The 18245-nt window shown below is 34.5% G+C and overlaps 1 long non-coding RNA gene across 1 annotated transcript in view; it reads left to right on the forward strand.

The window, feature by feature from the left end:
- LOC148822692 (uncharacterized) overlaps positions 1 to 17907 on the forward strand; it is a 29657-nt gene extending 11750 nt beyond the window's left edge. The window contains exon 2 of the long non-coding RNA XR_016093862.1: positions 15291 to 17907. This is a non-coding gene — a long non-coding RNA (uncharacterized LOC148822692). The remainder of the gene's footprint in view (positions 1 to 15290) is intronic.
- Positions 17908 to 18245: the final 338 nt, after the last annotated feature.

The following is an 18245-nucleotide window of genomic DNA, read 5'->3' on the forward strand; positions in this document are numbered from 1 at the left end:
GATCATCCTGTGTAAACAAAGTTCAGTGTAAATAAAGACAAAATGTTATGGATCTATTACAGAGATCAACCGTAGATATTTATCTTGATCTATCTTGATAATGTTATAAAGCACAGAACTGCATATTTAGAAAATCTGAATATTTTATGTGGTGTTATACTCTGAATGACAATGGTATCATGTAAAATTATGGAACAATACCTTACAGTATTCAGTCATGACATTAATATTCCTCATCCAGACACATATCAAATGGATTTTATTGTTTTTTTTATTCTAATTTTAATTCTAATCTAATTAGATTTTATTCTAATTTGAAAAAAAATCCTATTGTTCTATATGTCAGTACACCAAATCCATTATTTAGATCTGTCACCATTTTTTGTTTTGGCAAAGTTATACTGTAGCTGCTTTGTTTATTTAACAAGTTCAATGTTGTTCGCAGTACTGCACCATAATAGTCAGTGTGTGGCATTAAAGTACACGGTATAAGCAACTGAGTGAGAACTGTGATTCCTGTGACTATAAAACAATACATTTGTCTTTTCCTTGACAACAATTCTAAAATAATTCAGTTTGTGTTAAAAGAGCACTGGTGGCTGTCACATTCATCCACCAAGGCATCAACAAAGAAGAGGAAACCACAGCAACAGTAACTCGAGGACACACTGTTTCTGTGGTTCTCAGAGGCAAGAGGTGAAAACATGACAATCAGTCATTATGTGCGTGACTATACTTGTTAAAATAGAGCACTAAACCCACAAAACTAAGTGAAGTATAACTTATGTATATTTTATATGTTGTGTTCCATGGAATACAGGCAAGTACAGTATTTAACCCTGGAAATACAGATACTTGAAAAAACTTTATAGTTAAAGGGGACCTGCCAAGTATTTTTCCATCATTTCAGTGATAACTTTCTGAAGTGGATTAAGAAATTGTTGACTGTATTATTTACTTTCATTCTTTGTAGTATTTAAGAGAAATTTAAATTCACTTCAATTTGTCACAAAATAACAAATGCATAGTAGATATTTATTCTCAAATATGCATTTATAAAGCATTTTCCATGTAAATGAGAACAACAAAATGTCATAGAAGTACTTCATAATTAACACACGTTACAACAATTTCTTGACACTGTTATTGTTTTTACAGGTTATAAATAACTTATGAATAGAATTTACCACTCTTAATCTAAAGACTTACCAAATCTATATTGTACTGTATAAAGTGTTTAAGAAGCAAAATATTTAAAATGTCAAAGATTGAAAGTACAGTATTTGTAAAATCATTATGTATTTTTGGACAGGAATATGCAGTACCTTTTGAGGGCTCTGATGAGATATTCAAGGGCTTGAAGAATAGTCAGGTAAAACCAAAACCAAGAACTTAGTGACAGAATGGTGATTTATATTTCTAAATTGGCAGAAAGCTGAAAATGAGATAACTGGAAAATTAAGTCTGTTCGAGAACTTGATGTACTTTTATTATTAAAATGCTGATTCTTTTAAAGCAAATAAAATAACAAATTCTTAAATCCCAAAAGAGTAATACTGAATTTAGAAACATTTCCAGTATGTCCTTAGAATGAAACAGCAATGAAAAAACCAATGATACAAAAATATAATGTGAACTGAAGTTTCTTTTTTTAATGTTGAGGCATTGATTTTGTTGTGTGTTTAGATGTTTTTCCTGGACATGACCTATATCTTTTTCTCATTAACACGATACTCATCTTACAGCCCTCATGTAATGCTTTCCTGTAAGGTTGTTGATGGTAATCTTGATTTAATATATCATCTTTCATGATACATAATCTCATGTTGCTTTTACAATAAAAGAATCAACAAAAGAGACATATGCGGTAATGCATTGAATCAAACATAACTAAAAGCCTGAACATAAACGTGAGTTTAATTAAAGTGAGGATTTGAAAGTGCTGCCTGATTTGCAGGGTCTGATATGAACTGGGAGATCATTACACAGCCTTGCTTTAGGAACTGAAAGAAGGCCAAAGAGCACAAATGAAGTATACTGTAGGTTTAGGGAAATAAAGTTCACTGATTCAGGTGCCAAACCACTCAGGGTCTTAAAAGTTAAAGTTTATATTTTGAATTTTGTTCTGAAATCCACAGGGAAAAATGAAAGGATGATAAAGCAGGTGCTATATGCTCATAAAGTTATGTTTAAGACTTCTGAACATGCAGCAGCTTGTTCAAAATACATTTGGAAACACCAAAATGTATTGCATTACAATAGTGAAGCCAGAAAAAGGCAAAAACATACTTTAAGTGTTTAGACATTGGGTGAGAGAACTGAAGAGGCTCTGCTCATCTCCTGCATGGGCACTGGATCAGAAACATAATGCACTTTATCAAACTAAAAAATTTCGACATACACTGAAAGTTTCCACTGAGAAATGTTATTGCGTTTGGCAATGTTTTCTTACCTACGGTAATGAGCTTACTCTTTCAAATTCTGAAGATGTATCCTAAACTTTTTTTAGTCTTATTTAATTTTAAGCTTGTGTCTTTTCTTTGATTTTTTTTATCTCACTGCTTTATCTTTGTTTTTGGTTTCATTTCTTTAAGTTGATTACCTTCACATTTATTACCTTTTTCCATATTTTTATTGTTTAGTGTAAAGAGAGGGGAGATCTATGGTTAACAATTTAGAGGATTTATAAAGTGGAAAATGTGTTCAGTTGTTTATCTTGATGTATTGCTCCCCTTGCAAAGCTTCAATAAAAAAGATTTGAACTAGACTGGTTAAGATGTGAACAAATACAGTACGTGCAATGTGCAATGAAGAAGAAAAATGACACCTTTCTAACAGTGAGCTTCGAATGCATAACTTGCATCAAGGATAACACCAAGATTCCTGACCTGAGTTATTGAACTGATACTAAGGCCCACAGTAGTCATATTTACAGCAAATTGACACTTGCTGGGTTGGTAAGGAGAATCAGCCTGACTTTGTCTTACCGAATTCAGATGATTTGATTTCTTTTCGTCTTCCTTACCATCTCAAACTCTTCTTCTGTTCCTTGACTGTCCCAGCATTTATCTGAGGTCATGCTCCTGTTTAGACAGAGAGGAACTCCTGAACTTATAGTAAAATTATTGACAAATAACATTGAGCTATTATGGTGAATTATCCATTATTCACAAAGACATTTCACGTTGTCATGCTTCCTTTGCCTGTCATCTTTTAATATTTCAAAAAGCAAACATGAGCCTTCATTATTATGAATTTAGAATGTAGTTTTTCAAAGATATTAAAATAAATCAAACTGATGTGTACATAACACCAGGGCTTCAGAATAAAAAGATATCTGAATTATTCTGATTGAAATTAATTTTCCGGTAATTATTCATATCTCCTCTTTCTTACCGGATAAAAAATGCTTGGAAAGAAAGTAATTGTGTTCTTTATTGAGTGCAGAAACCCATTCATATTCTGGACTGTTCCTTTTTTACTCCAAGTAGAACTTACTGTACAAGACAAGCTTTTAGTTCTTTCTAAAAATGAAATTTCTTTGAAAACACTTGGCCTTTATTTTTAAGTTCAATACAAATTGATATTTAAGTGAGAAATTCAATCTTTCCTACATTATATTTTATGTATGACATGCTTAATCAATTTTTCTTTTAGAATTTTAAGAGATGTATCGATGTACAGTATATAGTTTGTTATTGATACAGTATGTACAGGATCCACCAAAGAATAACATTGTACACATCTAGTTTTTGGTTGTAAAATACTATACTATTGCTTTATCCTACACAGACCTGTTAAAATAACCCCATGAAAAGGAGATTAATGTAAAGCTGGTATATTTAGCGTACCCTTTTGAAGTGTAAGATCTTGCACCCAATATGCTTTGCCTTCTATAAGTGTAGGTGTTAAGTAGGTCAGAGGCAGGGACATATGGCATATCAGCAGCAGTGCTAAAACATGAAGCAAGGAATGCATCCCTTCTTCAGAACAAAAAGCATGGTCATACATGATCATCAAGGTGCTATTTTCCCGTGGCATGTAAAACAAAAAACACATTTCACATTGTGGATAAGCTACATGGCTCATGCCGTCTACTTACTGTATGTTTCCAGCCTATAACTGACCATTTTAGCAATTATACTTCTTGTTTAAGAGATTGATGTATCATTACATGAATTATGCAAATTAGTTTTTCTCCTTGTAAGCTATTAGACACTTTGACGTGTGGTTTTGCCTGTACAGTAGCAAGTGTGACCTTAGGAAACAATAATTGGCTAAACAAGGATACACATCAAGCAGATTGAACTGAAGTGGAGAACTACAGTACATGTTTCAAAGACCTTTTCGATTATTTTCGATGCATATATAGTAGTACATGACTTCAAAAGCCACAACTGGGAAAAGAACAACCATCTGGCCTAATCATGTTATGTAAGCCTGAGGGTTCATTTGTTTGATGTCAGTTGTATATGTTAAACCTGCGATCAAAGTCATATTTGAATTTTAGTCCACCATTGTTTCAACAAATATTCCTAATTTAAAAAAAGAAAATGGTTTCACAGTCAGCTTTCCTAATTTCAGCTGGACCACACAGTGAGAATCTTCAAATCTAACTAAAGAGCACTTTTCCTGAAAAGCATTATTTGAATGCATTGTTGTTTTCCAGCTTCTATATTTTGTTAATAAAACAATTAAGATTTTTTATTATTTTCACAAAACAAGAAAAGATAAAGTTGCATGTTAAACTTCTATTTCAGTAGTTATGAAGGAGAATCACATAACACAATAGTACGATTTACTGTATGTGTTATTTGTTATGTGAAATCAATCTTTTGTTTGTTTCAGTTGTTCCCCATGTACATACTAAAATATCTCAAGGTGCTTTACATTGCTTATATCGGCAATTTTGAAAGTACTTATTAATCTTGTCAAATATGAACATCTTGACAATAGATTTAAAAACAGTGGGAGATAGAAACAAAAAACAGGCATCTAATGCAATACTACAAAATGAAAGTGCATAAAGTAAATCAGCTGTGCATATTTAATTTTGAAAATACAGTACATCTTTACAAGTTCAGATAAAAAGTAGGTGCATTTAATGTGCGCAGGATAATTGTGTCCCATCTTCCTCAAGTTATAGTAAATCAGTGATGATAAAACAATGAAACATAAAAACGGCACTGCTTGAAGGCAAGAGAAGGAATGGTAACCCATCTTAATGGTACATTTCATGATACAGTCATATTGGAAGTTCTCACCCATACACTTAAAAACCATTTAACCATTAACTTCAGCAGAAGACATAACTTGTCTTAAGTGGCATTAGTTTCTGTCTGAAGAATTCTAAGGTAGCTGGTGTACATAAAATGTCACAATGATGTGTTCAGAAAATTTAGATAAAAACATATCTTGCTCTATTATCAACATGCCCTTTAAATGAACAAGTAATACTGTAGGTTTATTCCATGCTGAAAAAAGAATAAAGAAAACACAACGTTTCAGCCGTGGAGCCGTCTTCAGGTGTGAGAGAGACAGGGAAGTAGGCAAAGGTAATGTAGCGGGAGAACAAAAGCTGGGAGGGAGGAGGAGTGAGAGGCGGGAGCAGGGGACAGAAAGAGAGGCCAATCAAGAGGTGTGAAGTCAGGATAGGTGTAGGGAGGTGTGAAATGAAACCTACATTGAATAGAGAGAATTTAGAAGAAAAGTAGTCTGTCGTTAAGAGAAGGGGAAGGTGTGATCCTAGTTGCAGGATAATTTTGGTTACTGTAGTCTTTCTGATGTATGAGTTCAGAAATCCGTCTTTGAGAACACAGACGGAGAGATTAGAGTGGTCATGGCCGTCAGAGGTGAAATGAGAAACAATGGGCTTGGAGAGATCTTTAATCTTCACAGCCCTAACATGTTCTCTAAAGCGGTCTCCAAGTCTCCTTCCTGTTTCTAAAATGTAGATGGCTGGGCATTTACTGCAAGAGATACAGTAAATAAGGTTGCTGGAGGTACAAGATGCCATCTGGGTGATCCGGAATTGTCCTGAGGGACCTTGAATGTGTGTGGTGTTAGTTGTGTACTTGCAGATGATACAGCGAGCTCTGTTACAAGGGAAAGTGTCTGGTGTGGATGCCCTTTAATGTTGACCATTTAATGTTGTTTTGTTGACCATTATGATTTAATATAATTTTCGACTGATTTACAATACTGTATAGGGAGATTTCTGACATTGTTGAATAGCATAATATGCATATTACAGAGACCAATAAAATGCATACTAAGATATAATAAATGCAGATACACATGCATAATCATTGCTTTTACTTACAGTAAAACATTGCATATGGTTAAATAATAAAACAATATTTTTGTTATGAGTGAAAGGGAAAAACAGTGCCATATTTGAAAATGTGAAATTTCTCAGTTACAGTACGATCAGCATTTTCATTATTTTACCGGCAATGTTTTAACATTAATTGTTGTAGTTTGGATATGTACGCAAATACTGCTGGTTTTCAAAAATGTTATTAGTAAAGTTTTTATTAGGAAGTTTATATAGAAAATTGTGCGCAACTAAAATTATTTCAAATGTATATACAGTATAATTATAAAGTTGCACTAGACATACCCCCCTATTTTTTGATAAGGCTCTTATTCTCTCACTTGCTATATGAAACAAAATCCTTCAACTGAAACCAAGTTATGGAAAAATGTTTGAAAACATGATGACATGGCAGATTTTATTTGTCATTTTAACGTTTGGTGTTTTTATTCAGCTGAAATGAGCTGATTCATTTTCTATTGGTATTGTTTTAAATGTGAATTAACTTTAAATTAAAACATCAGTAAATTGAGTTCCTGTCAATAAAGCATGTATATTGTATTTATATTAATAGTTTTTGAGTGCTAAAAAAATTACAAGTCTTAAATATTTTCTTTTCAGATTGCCTGTGGGCCTCCTCCATGATATACTTTTAGAAATAGCTTTCAAATAGTTAGGCAACACAATTCAATAAAACACCTGAAAATGTTATCATTTCAAGAACTGCTCATATTAAGTAGTATTTTACAATGTCATTAAGTAATGAGGAAAATACTTTCTCATACATAGACTATGTGCAGTGTATTTGGGATATAGCTCTCTCAATGACTCTACAGCAAATTAGGTCAATACTTCAAAAAGCATAATTTGAATATGAGGATATGTAAGAACATTAATCCTGCATTTAAATTTTCATTCTTCATAACTATACTTGTAGTGGATTCTATTCTGACTAGAGTAGTATCATGCAGGAGTCTGACATTAACTCTAATAATATGTTGCACGGGCAGAACAATGCTACTGTATGATGGTTAGAACCATTTCCTGCAATATCTTATGTCCTGTATTCAATTCTGTCTAGAGTAGCCTTCTGTGTGATGTCTGGATTTATTTTTTTTGGTTCTCCAGTTCCATTCCACCTTCCAAAAGCTTGCTGGCTATTTTAATTAGTGTCTGGAAATTGTCTTCTTGTTTGGCTGTGTGCTCTGAAATGGACTGGTATCCCTTCCAGGATGTAGTCCTGTCTTGCACCTGGTGTTTCTGAGATCTGGGTCACCACAATCTTTACCATGAATGAACAGTTTCTGATAATGGCAGGGATATACTGCATAACCACAGATCTTACCCAGCGTTGTAGTTCAGTTTCCACCAGATCCAGTTTTTTTATTTAGTATATTGTTTAAAAAGATAGGATAAAGCAATATGTTTTCAAATAGACTTTAAACTGCTGCTACTATTATTTTAACAGATTGCATGTAGTAAAAAAAAAGGCCAAATGTTGCAAATTGAGTTAATTAAATATTTTGCCTCCTGGGATAAAGCTACAGTATAGTGGCAAGGCATTTACTGTACACTAATAGGTACAATTACTGTTAGTCTCATTAAAGATTTGTAATAAATATTCTGTTGACTTGATAGAGTAGTTTAGTCTCTGTGTTAAAGCAGAGGTATTCAGCTTAAAGCATCCTAATGATACATGATGCCAATGGGGTCCATTGAGTCTAGTTATTCCCCATTCTGCTAGGACACTGGCTCAAAGGTCAAAGTCCATCACCCAACAGCCGATCCACCAATGAGGGACGTGCAGGATGGGTACCAGGATTATACTTGATAGTAGCCTAAACCAATCATCAAATGGGATGTCATACCTTAAAAGCTAGTACGCAACTCATTTTCACTGGGTAACTGTAACACTTGGGGAAGTGCAGTCTGCAGCACTACAGTACTGTAGGTCACTACGGCAACCGATCACAGCTCTGCTCCCTCCAGTCTCGGTTGAGCTCAGATCTGGGCAGTTCCCTGTGTGCTGTTTGCCTGCTCCTCAACTCAACTGCCTCTTACCTACAGCAGCACTTGGGTTCTCTCATACTCCTGGATTGTGCTCCGGAAGTGGAAGTTAAGAATGTTTTCCGAATGGCAGAACCCCAAGCTCTGTAATGTCCAAATATTTATACTGAACACCACCTGGAGTCATGATCACACCCTTTCCATGTGCTCTTCAGTGTAAATACTAGGATGTGATAGTGGTCAGCCTACTGTCATTGAGATTGGACACTGAGCCCCTCAGGTTTTATCTCTGAGTTTGTTCCTTGCTTGTTCTTGGAACCATGCTTTGTTTCCTGACCATTTTCTCCCCATTCCAAATTTTGTGTCTGTCTCCCAGTAGGGCTGGGCGATATGGCCAAAAACATTATCACGATAAAAATTTTCATATCAGTCGATAACGATAATTATCACGATAAATGTCAAATCATTATTTCTTTCAAGTTTAAAGGCAGATTTTTTTATCCTGAGTGAAAATTAAAGAAACCAGACAGTTAATTGGTAAATTAAAATAACTCTTTATTTTAAGAACACAACAAACACTTGCCAAACAGCAGAAACATTAAACAAATCTGAGGTAGAGAGTATTCAAGTCTTTTTTATGTCAAAATATGCATGAGTAAAATTTACAAAATAAATATCTTATTAGAAAAATTAAATACTGCAGTGTGATAAAACACACATAGAAGATGGCTCAGACAGACTGCAAAGTTTAAAGTGCTCTGTTTTATGTCTGATCATAAAAAGCCAAAATATCTCCAAATTACCGAAGTTGAATGACCTTTTCTGTCGACGACGTCATCGTCCTTCGAGCTGGTCGTTGGCAGCACTACATTTGCTTCAGTGTCGCTCATTTCTCCACTCTAACTACAATCCTGTCAGCCACCACCGTGGGGGTAAACAACACCACGTTAGCTGCCCAGTCTGCAACACGCACCTGCACTCGCGCAGTATTTTGTGCGCATGCGCATATCATGTGCAAAGGATAAACATATATATCGAACATTTATCAAACTTTTGTTAAATAGAGGAAAATTATATCACGATAATTATCATTATCGAATTATCACCCAGCCCTATCTCCCAGGCAGGACGCTGGGGTGCGTTTTCTTGCATTGCCTGGAGTTTAAAGCATAATGAAGGGGTATAGTAACACCCACACTAGTGCAGGCTCTCTGCCACAGGTCACCACAGCAACTGTTCACATCTGCACTCTCCAGTCCCAGTAATGCACAGCTCTGAGCAGTTTGCTGTGAGCTGTTTGCTGGCTCAACAACTCAGCCGACTCTCACCTAACACTTGGGTTACACCCTGGATCGTGCTTCCAGTGACATCTCGGGAGCAATGTTCCCTCTAAGTTGTGTGCACATAGGTTATGAAATCAGAGCAGACAGGAAATTGAACTGCACTCAAAAAATTAAATTCCAAAACAAATATGATAATAATAAAGTAAACACGGTCGTTAAATGAAAAATGCAGTTATTTGAAAAACTGCATGAGCAGTGAGGTAGTCTCGTACCTCACTGCTCATGCTCACTGAACACTCAGTCTCTATGACTGGGCTCGTTGAATCACTGTCCCTGTCTTTTGGATCTCTATGCTTCTATGAGAATTACTATATTAACAAAAAATAATTTCAGGTTTACAATTTTACATACACTCAGTTTAGTGTGCACAAGTTTTTGTCACTGGGGAAAAAATTTGCACAACTTGAAACTTTTGCGCACACCGGCCATTAAAAATTAAAGGGAAAATAGCTCGGGAGCACTTAATTACATTAACTCTCTGACCTATATTCTGGTTCCAATTAACCTCTGATTTTTTTCAGCCATATGACTACAAGCAGTCCTAGTCTGGACTTTAACCCTTCTCCAAGACGCCAGGCCTGGAGAGTGAATTAGTGAATTGTGCCCAAGATATTCTTTCTGTAAAGGAATATTTTTTTCTTCCACAAACCCACTGTTATTTTCTCCTGATTAAAGAAATAAGACAGTTTGACTATTTATGTCGATGTCCTGAATATTCAGGTACTGTATATTCAGCAAAAAGCTGCAACCAAGATGAACCAAGTTCCCCTGCCCATCTCAGTTGTGGCAGGACCCAAGACATAACTGTTTAAAAGACAACAGTTCAGTGATGCTAACTTGGGCAAAACTCTCTGTCTCTCCTTTGTGCACTGGAACACTTCCAGCACACAGCAAGCAGCTGCCAAGTTGGACCATGGACCAACCCAGCCAAGGGCTGTCTGCTTAGCAGGAAGTTTAAATCCATCAGGAACATTTGGCCAAGTGACTTTTGAGTATAAGACTTCTTTATTTACATTACAGTTTAATTATTTTTCCAAATACATTTATTTTTTTAGTTCATGATAGTAAACATATACTGATGGAAAAAAGAAACACAACACCTCCTCCTCTACACTCTGGCCCGCCCATCTGTGTGGAACAGGCTGAAGAGTGACTCATCCATGAAGAGGACCTGATGCCACTGCTGACTAATCCATCGCAGCCTCTGTCTGGCTCAAGCCAGATGGGTGTAACGTTTAGGAGGTGTGAGCAGAGGGCCTCTGACAGGTCGCCTTGCTCTAAGGCTAGCAGCCTGGAGCCTCACTGTCCTGGCACTGATGTGGGCATTGTGTCTTCCAGCAGTTTCAGCAGCAGTACGGGTGGCAGATATGAAATGATCTCTGAGATGGACCAGTCTGATGTGTCAGTCTTGCTCTGGTGTGGCCACTCGAGGGTGACCGGATCTTGGACGGTCGTCTGTCCTGCCGGTCTACTGAAATCTTCTCTGCAGTTAGGACACAGTGGAGCAGCTTATTCCTGCAGCATGCCAATGGCCCTCTCCCTTGCTTCTGGTGATATTTGAGGCATTATCGAATGCACAGAAAAACTGAAAAAAAGTGTGGCCTATTTCTTGCAGTGACCTAAGCTTTGAATTAAGGCCTTTTTAAAGGTTACCTGATCAGTTATTGTTTCACCTGGATCTCATTGGGTAAAAGTGCACCCAACGAGCTTTCCTGTGATTGGCAAGTTGCAGTGCCTCAGCTCTATTGCTGGTCAGAGGGCTTAAAACAAATTGACAATTTTTTTTGAAAATACTGTACATGAGTTATAACTATAGTATTCTCATTCCAGAAAATGTTGTGTTTCTTTTTTCCATCAGTATATAAGTCAGTATATACTTCTATGTAAGAATATAAATGTGATTTAACTATACAAGACTATTCTATTGTGTTTGTTGTTTGTAATGCATGTTTCATTGCAATATCAATTAATAATATATTGTATATTTAGCATCCGTGAATGAGAATTTAAATTATGCTTCATTGATTCCTAACATTCATCAAAATACTCTCACAATTTACTATTCCAATTTATAATTGTACCCTCAAATCACTACAAAGGCAACAGGGAGAAAAATAATCCACAGAAGTTAAAAAACAGGAAGTAGTTCAGAGAATGGAATTTCAGATGATACAATAGTAGACAAGGTTAAAAACAGGCATGTAAACAGCATTAGAGAATGGACCACATAAATAGGGAAAAGAAACAAACCAGGATCTGGAATATGTCAATGCTGTCTTTATGCATTAGGAACAAAAATTGAACAAATGAAAGTTAATGCAAGTTTACATAGTGAATGATACTCTCATCTGTTTATTATTAAACCTGCAGTGTCTGTTTATCAAACCTTAAGATATGTGTATATACATATATTTCCTGTTAAACATAATGATCCTTATGTTCAAAACACTTAAATCTCCTTGGACTTAATAAGGATTTAAGTACTTAGTTTTTTTGAATATGCAATTGCTTTTCCAACTAATGCAGAAACCACGTTTTAAGTATTACGATTATTTAAAAGAAAGCTATTTTACTGTATATAACTTTCTTTAATGCTGTTGCAAGGACTGATTCAGTTTTCATTTTATTTAAAATGTACAATAAAATAAAAGGAAAATAATAATCAAATGAAATAAATTGATATGTTTTTAAAGAACTAGAATTTAATCCAAGGATCTTGTAAAGCCTTGAACATGTCCATGGTATATTAGTCATGTGAAGTGAAAGTCATCAAATTCAGCAAAATGTCCCCTTGAGCTAGAGGCTATATGGAAATCATTTTCAGTAATTTGTCTGATAGATTGGTGAAAAACTAATCATGTCCCTGAAATGTGAAGTAAATTAAAACAACCTGGTTATTTCGATACAGTATGAAAGTTTGACTATTACACTGGTTTTAAAACAATAACACTGTAACACAGACTGAAAAATCAAAGAAAACTCATACCCTGTAGTTTTAACATACTGTATAATTTACATTTCCTGTTAGGCAGGATAACATATATTTTCAGATTTCTTAAAAAGTGTTTTCAGATTTCTAAAAATGTAACACAAAGGAAGTTGACCACTGGCCAAACTAACACAGTTAAAGTTTCTACTGTAGAATACAAAATTATTCTAAAAAATTAAAATTTTGACTAAAATATATAGTGTGGCTTTTCAGACACATGTCACAAGACTAAAACCACTGGTATTTCATCAAAGAATAGAGAGCCGAAATGTAAATGGTCAATTTAAACCTACTGGTTTAATAGTAAAAGGGAAGCCCACCATGTACACAGAACTCTGATTCTAATCAGGTTAGCTTTACATTTCTAACATGCCACTGGTGGACCATATCTCATTGCATTATTTCCTAGTCAGCAGTATTGCTTAAAGTTTGAAGAATGTATATTCCATGCATATTCTATGTGAAGGATGGATTGTGCTCTATTCTATTAAGTGTTAATTTCCCTGTTGTCTCCTTGTGTAAGAAATGGGACAGACTTTGAGAAAGTTTGCTACTTCCATCTGAAAAGGAGCATCATCATCTATAAACTTTTCTGAACATAAAGTAGCAGTGGAAATCCAGGTTACATAACAAAATTTGCTATGGTGATTAATGATGTGTTAGTAATTATTTTGGAAATCCTTAACTAGCCAATAATGCCTGTAGGGGCAGTTCATACTTCCTGGTCCACAGAGCATTATCTGCTAATTATGTATGATGACATCTGGCTGATTAGCACAGTTTTTATTTACAAAGAGAAAAAATTAAACCCATACTTCTTTTGGAGTTTGTGGCATTTTATGCTCAACATTAATTGCACAGATGTAAGACTAGGACCTTGTTAGCATTTCAAACACAGTTCTACAATGATCTAACTTTTTTTCTTACTACATTAAAAATATTACAATTAATGATAATTATAAAAAATATTAATGATAATTATAATGAAATACAACACCAATATTTTCTCAGCTTGCATATCTAACAAAATAAAACTAAAAAAGAGGTATATTGTGTAAGCTCTATATTTCTTTATGGTGTTGCACTTTGAACATGATTAAATGTAGTTAACATAGATGAGACTAATATATGCTTTTTGTTGTGTGTTAAATTAGCATGCAATACACAATAATCAGAATAGCTATGGAAAGACTGACTAAAATACAACCTGTTATCTCCTTATCCTGCAATATAGAACCAAAATCAGCAAAAATATTAAGATAGTTATAGATGCATATTTGTTTGTGTTGATTGATTTAAAAGCAGTAGATTTTAGTTGTGGATTGGGCTTGAAGGTAAAATAAAGGACTCCATTACATTAATCCTGCATTATATTGAAATATACCAACTATTATGACTCTCTGTGATTAAAGACAATAAACTTCAGAACATTGGTCTTCTTGCACTGTTATAGTTATAGTGTTCTAAAAATGCAAATATAAACTCAATTGTTTCATTCTGTTACTTTGTCTAATTTCAGTGGTGTATGATGTGTACAGTATGTAAGGATAACTTCACAGAAAGCATAACTTCCTTTTCTGTAGAGTGTTATCTCTACAAATACTTATACCTAGAAGAGACCTGAGTATTTTGTGTAGAGTATATAAAGATTGGTACACAAAAATGCTACACAACGAATCAACAGTTATAACATGCTGTATATAAGTATATATACAGTATATATATACAGTACAGTATAATGTGAATACACTACTGTAAGCACATCAACGTTTATGTCCATACAAAACCAATTCACAAGCAATATGTAAATGTGTTTTAAGAATGATAAATATTCAACAATTTGCTTCTGTTATACATCTGATTAATGCTTTGTAACAGTAGCATATTACTGTTGTACAGTAGTAATAAAACTTTGTATAGGCTTAATAATTGAACATTTTTAAATAAGAATAACTAATTAAGCTATTTTTTATCCAGTCCTATACATGGTGTGAAGAAATATTCCCTAACAATATATTAAAGTATACACAATAAAAAATATAGAAGTGTTGTAGACAATGTTGTTCTTACTCTTACTATATAACACTGTTATGGTTATGTTTTAGTTTTTTAGTTACTTATGAAGAATGATGAAACTTCCAATTAACAGATGGGCCTTTGAAGCTCAGTAAATTGCTTTTTATTAAATGGGGCATAAATGCAAGGCTACTGTGTTTCGAATTCCTAAAGAGAGCTGAATAGTGGGTATCTTCAGCTTCCTGATTCCTTGTGTGAACTTCTGCTGTCTCATTTCACTTACACAGCTCTTCTGAATGTCAGAACTATATGATTATTCACACTTAAAATGAACTCAAGAGTATGGGTCTTCGCTCTAGAATTCCCTGATCATAATAGAGCAGAATATAAATGCTAACCTGAGAGCAAAAGTGTATAACATACAGTAAATTCTCATGTGCCTTGGATTACATAATGCTTTTAATAAGGTGGATTCCATAAGAGGTCTGGAAATGTCTGATATTGACAAGAAGCATTCTATTATGTAATCACAGGATATCTATTTTCACATGCAATTTACACTGTTGTTGAGAGTTATGCTGTGAGTAACCTTTAATCTTGTTTCTCCACTTTACTGTAGGTAACACATGCCAGAATGCAGTCTTGCCTGCTTTGGTGCGAACTCCCCTGCCTGCAATGCAGCCTTCTCTGGATATGAAACCATTTCTTCCATTTCCACTGGATACAACGTCTGCAGTTAATCTTTTCCCCAACTTTAGTGCGGTGAGTGATAATGAGCCAAGTGCAGGGAAAAATAAAATTTAAAAATGAGTCACGGTTAAACAGGACCAGCAGATTATTATCAAGACAACAGTTGCTTACAGCTGAATAAGCTTCGGATTATCTCTGGAACAGTTTGACAATAATCATTAAAAACAGTAAAACAGAATCACACACAATGTGTAATGATAACAGAAAAGTAAGATCTATAATAATAGCACAGTGTAAATGATTTACATTCTTTCTGCCAATTCACAAGGCCTTAGGGACCTTACAACCTTACAGTAACTGTATTCAAGGTAATACAGTTTCCTTGATGACTTTTATTAATGTACTAAATATATACAATAATAACCCCATCCCAATTGTATTTCCAAGACTGATGTTGAAACTTAATTTTTTGGTGAGATGCACCTAAAGAAGTGCTGTGAAATGTACTTCAGTGGTTTGGTTACATATAAATAGTTTGTGCATTTCTAATATAATCTCCTTTCAATTAATTATCTTTGATTACAGGTTTAATAAAAGTATTTTCTCCTTTAAAGCTTGATTACAATATTTGTGATTGTTAAAGACAAAATGTTTTAATTATATGATGACACTACTTACAGTATAATGTTCTCAAAATATCTTTTTCATGTGTGCTACACATTTGATAATGACACTGGATTTTAGCATCTTACAATTTTTCAGACATCTACACATAACTAGTCCTTTACAGTTTACAAAGAACCAGGCTATGATGTTTTACACAGTATATTCTGTGAATATGTGTGCAAGTACTGAAAAAAGTTCAGATTGAATAAAGAACCATAAACCACCTGCAATGGTAACATTCCTACTCTACATAAAAGGAATACATTTGATGATAGATTTACAGAATTCAGCAAAAACAGTAGCTAATTTTTGTTTTTAAACAATCCTGTTATGCCAAAATAAAATGTTATGGAATTTTTTTAGCTCTTCTTTTTAACAATGTGATTCCATTTGTTTTTCTTCTATCTTAGATCATATTTTCTGAGTGCATCATTAAACATTATATTCTATATTTAAAATGTATTAAATTTACAATGCGTAACATTATACATTCTATAACCACAACAATTTATTGCACTGTTCATTCATTTGTGTTTGGTTTGCAGTTCCATCAATCTATTAGAAAGCCACATTTCAGATAGGGGTTGCAATAATTTAAGGCCTATCCATCCCTAAAATGTACAGTATAGTGGACAAAGCAGAACAACACAGTGGACATAATTATATTCAGAAAAACTGACAAATATTTAGATAAATGATTGGTATGACTAAAAATAAACAATGCCAAATAATGCGATGGGTGGTTTATAATTTAGTCACATTTTAGATCACTAAAAAGCTTCCCATAACTGAAAAACAATATCTAACAGATTACCTGCTTACAGATAATGGCTTTCAATTCAATTCAAGCTTTATTGTCCCCTATGGGAAATTTGTTTTACAGCACAGTCAAACACAACACAATGACAAATAAACATCATCAAAAGGGAAGAGAATACAGTGTTACAGGAGAAAAGAAACAAGAGACAAGGTACTGTAGTTACTTTGCATTGTTTAAGAGTGTAATTGCAGTGGGAATGAAAGATTTCCTGAGTCTGTTGGTTTTACACCTGGGGGCACAGAGGTGTCTCCCCGATGGGAGAAGTGTGAATTCGCAATGGAGGGCGTGAGACACACACTCCATGATGCTTTTGGCTTTCTTAGTCAGCCTCTGTTTGTAAAGGATGCTTAAGTTGATTTGACTATTGCAGATTATTTTGCCACTTATATTCACTGATTTACCCAGCCTATTACAATTACGGGTACTTAAAGTTGCCAAACCAGCAAGTGAAGCAGTATGTTAAGACACTTTCAATGAATGATTTGTAGAAAAGTGTTAGAATAGTTTTATCTACCTTAAAGTAACTGAGTTTTCTAAGAAAGAAGAGTCTGTTGGCCTTTTTTATAGATAGTGTTACAACATTTGTCCCATTTTAGGTTTTTGTCAATGACCAGTCCCAAATACTTACAGTCATCGACATTTTCAACAGGCTGACCATCAATTGTAGTGGGTTGAGGGGGTGTGGTATTTTTCCTAAAATCAATAAACAGTTCCTTTGTTTCTGAAACGTTTAACTTTAAGGAGAACTGGTTGCACCAGTTAGTAAAATCATTTAGAATGGGCCCATGATGGTATACTGTGTCCTTTAATAAACTGACCAGGACTGTGTCATCAGCAAACTTAATGAGATGTCTATCTGTGTGTTTGCTTATGCTGTCATTAGTTAATAGTTAAAAAAAATTTGCTTACACTTATATAGTTCTTTTCTGGACACTCTACTCAAAGCGCTTTGCATGTAATGGGGACTCCCCTCAACCACCAATGTGCAGCATCCACCTGGATGTACATTTAACAAAATGAACAAGTAATAGGTTTATTCCATGCTGAAAAAAAGAAGAAAGAGAACACAACGTTTTGGCCGTGGAGCCTTCTTCAGGTGTGAGAGAGACAGGGCAGTAGGCAAAGGTAAAGTAGCGGAAGAACAAAGGTTGGGAGGGAGGAGGAGTGAGAGGCGGGAGCAGGGGACACCCACCTGAACATTTAACAAAATGTACAGCGGAGGGGACAAGACACAGCCCTTTGGATATTATTATTAGGGATGTCTGCTAATATATTTGAATTGTTTTAAGCAGTGACTAATCATTGTAAATATATGAGTTTTATGTGGATTTGATTATTTAATTAGACTGAAGGGGGGAATTTAATTTATTAAAAAAAACTATTTGAGAATACCACACG

The sequence above is a fragment of the Atractosteus spatula genome, chromosome 12 (assembly GCF_055471065.1).
Source record: "Atractosteus spatula isolate fAtrSpa1 chromosome 12, fAtrSpa1.hap1, whole genome shotgun sequence".
Taxonomy (NCBI): Eukaryota; Metazoa; Chordata; class Actinopteri; order Semionotiformes; family Lepisosteidae; genus Atractosteus; species Atractosteus spatula.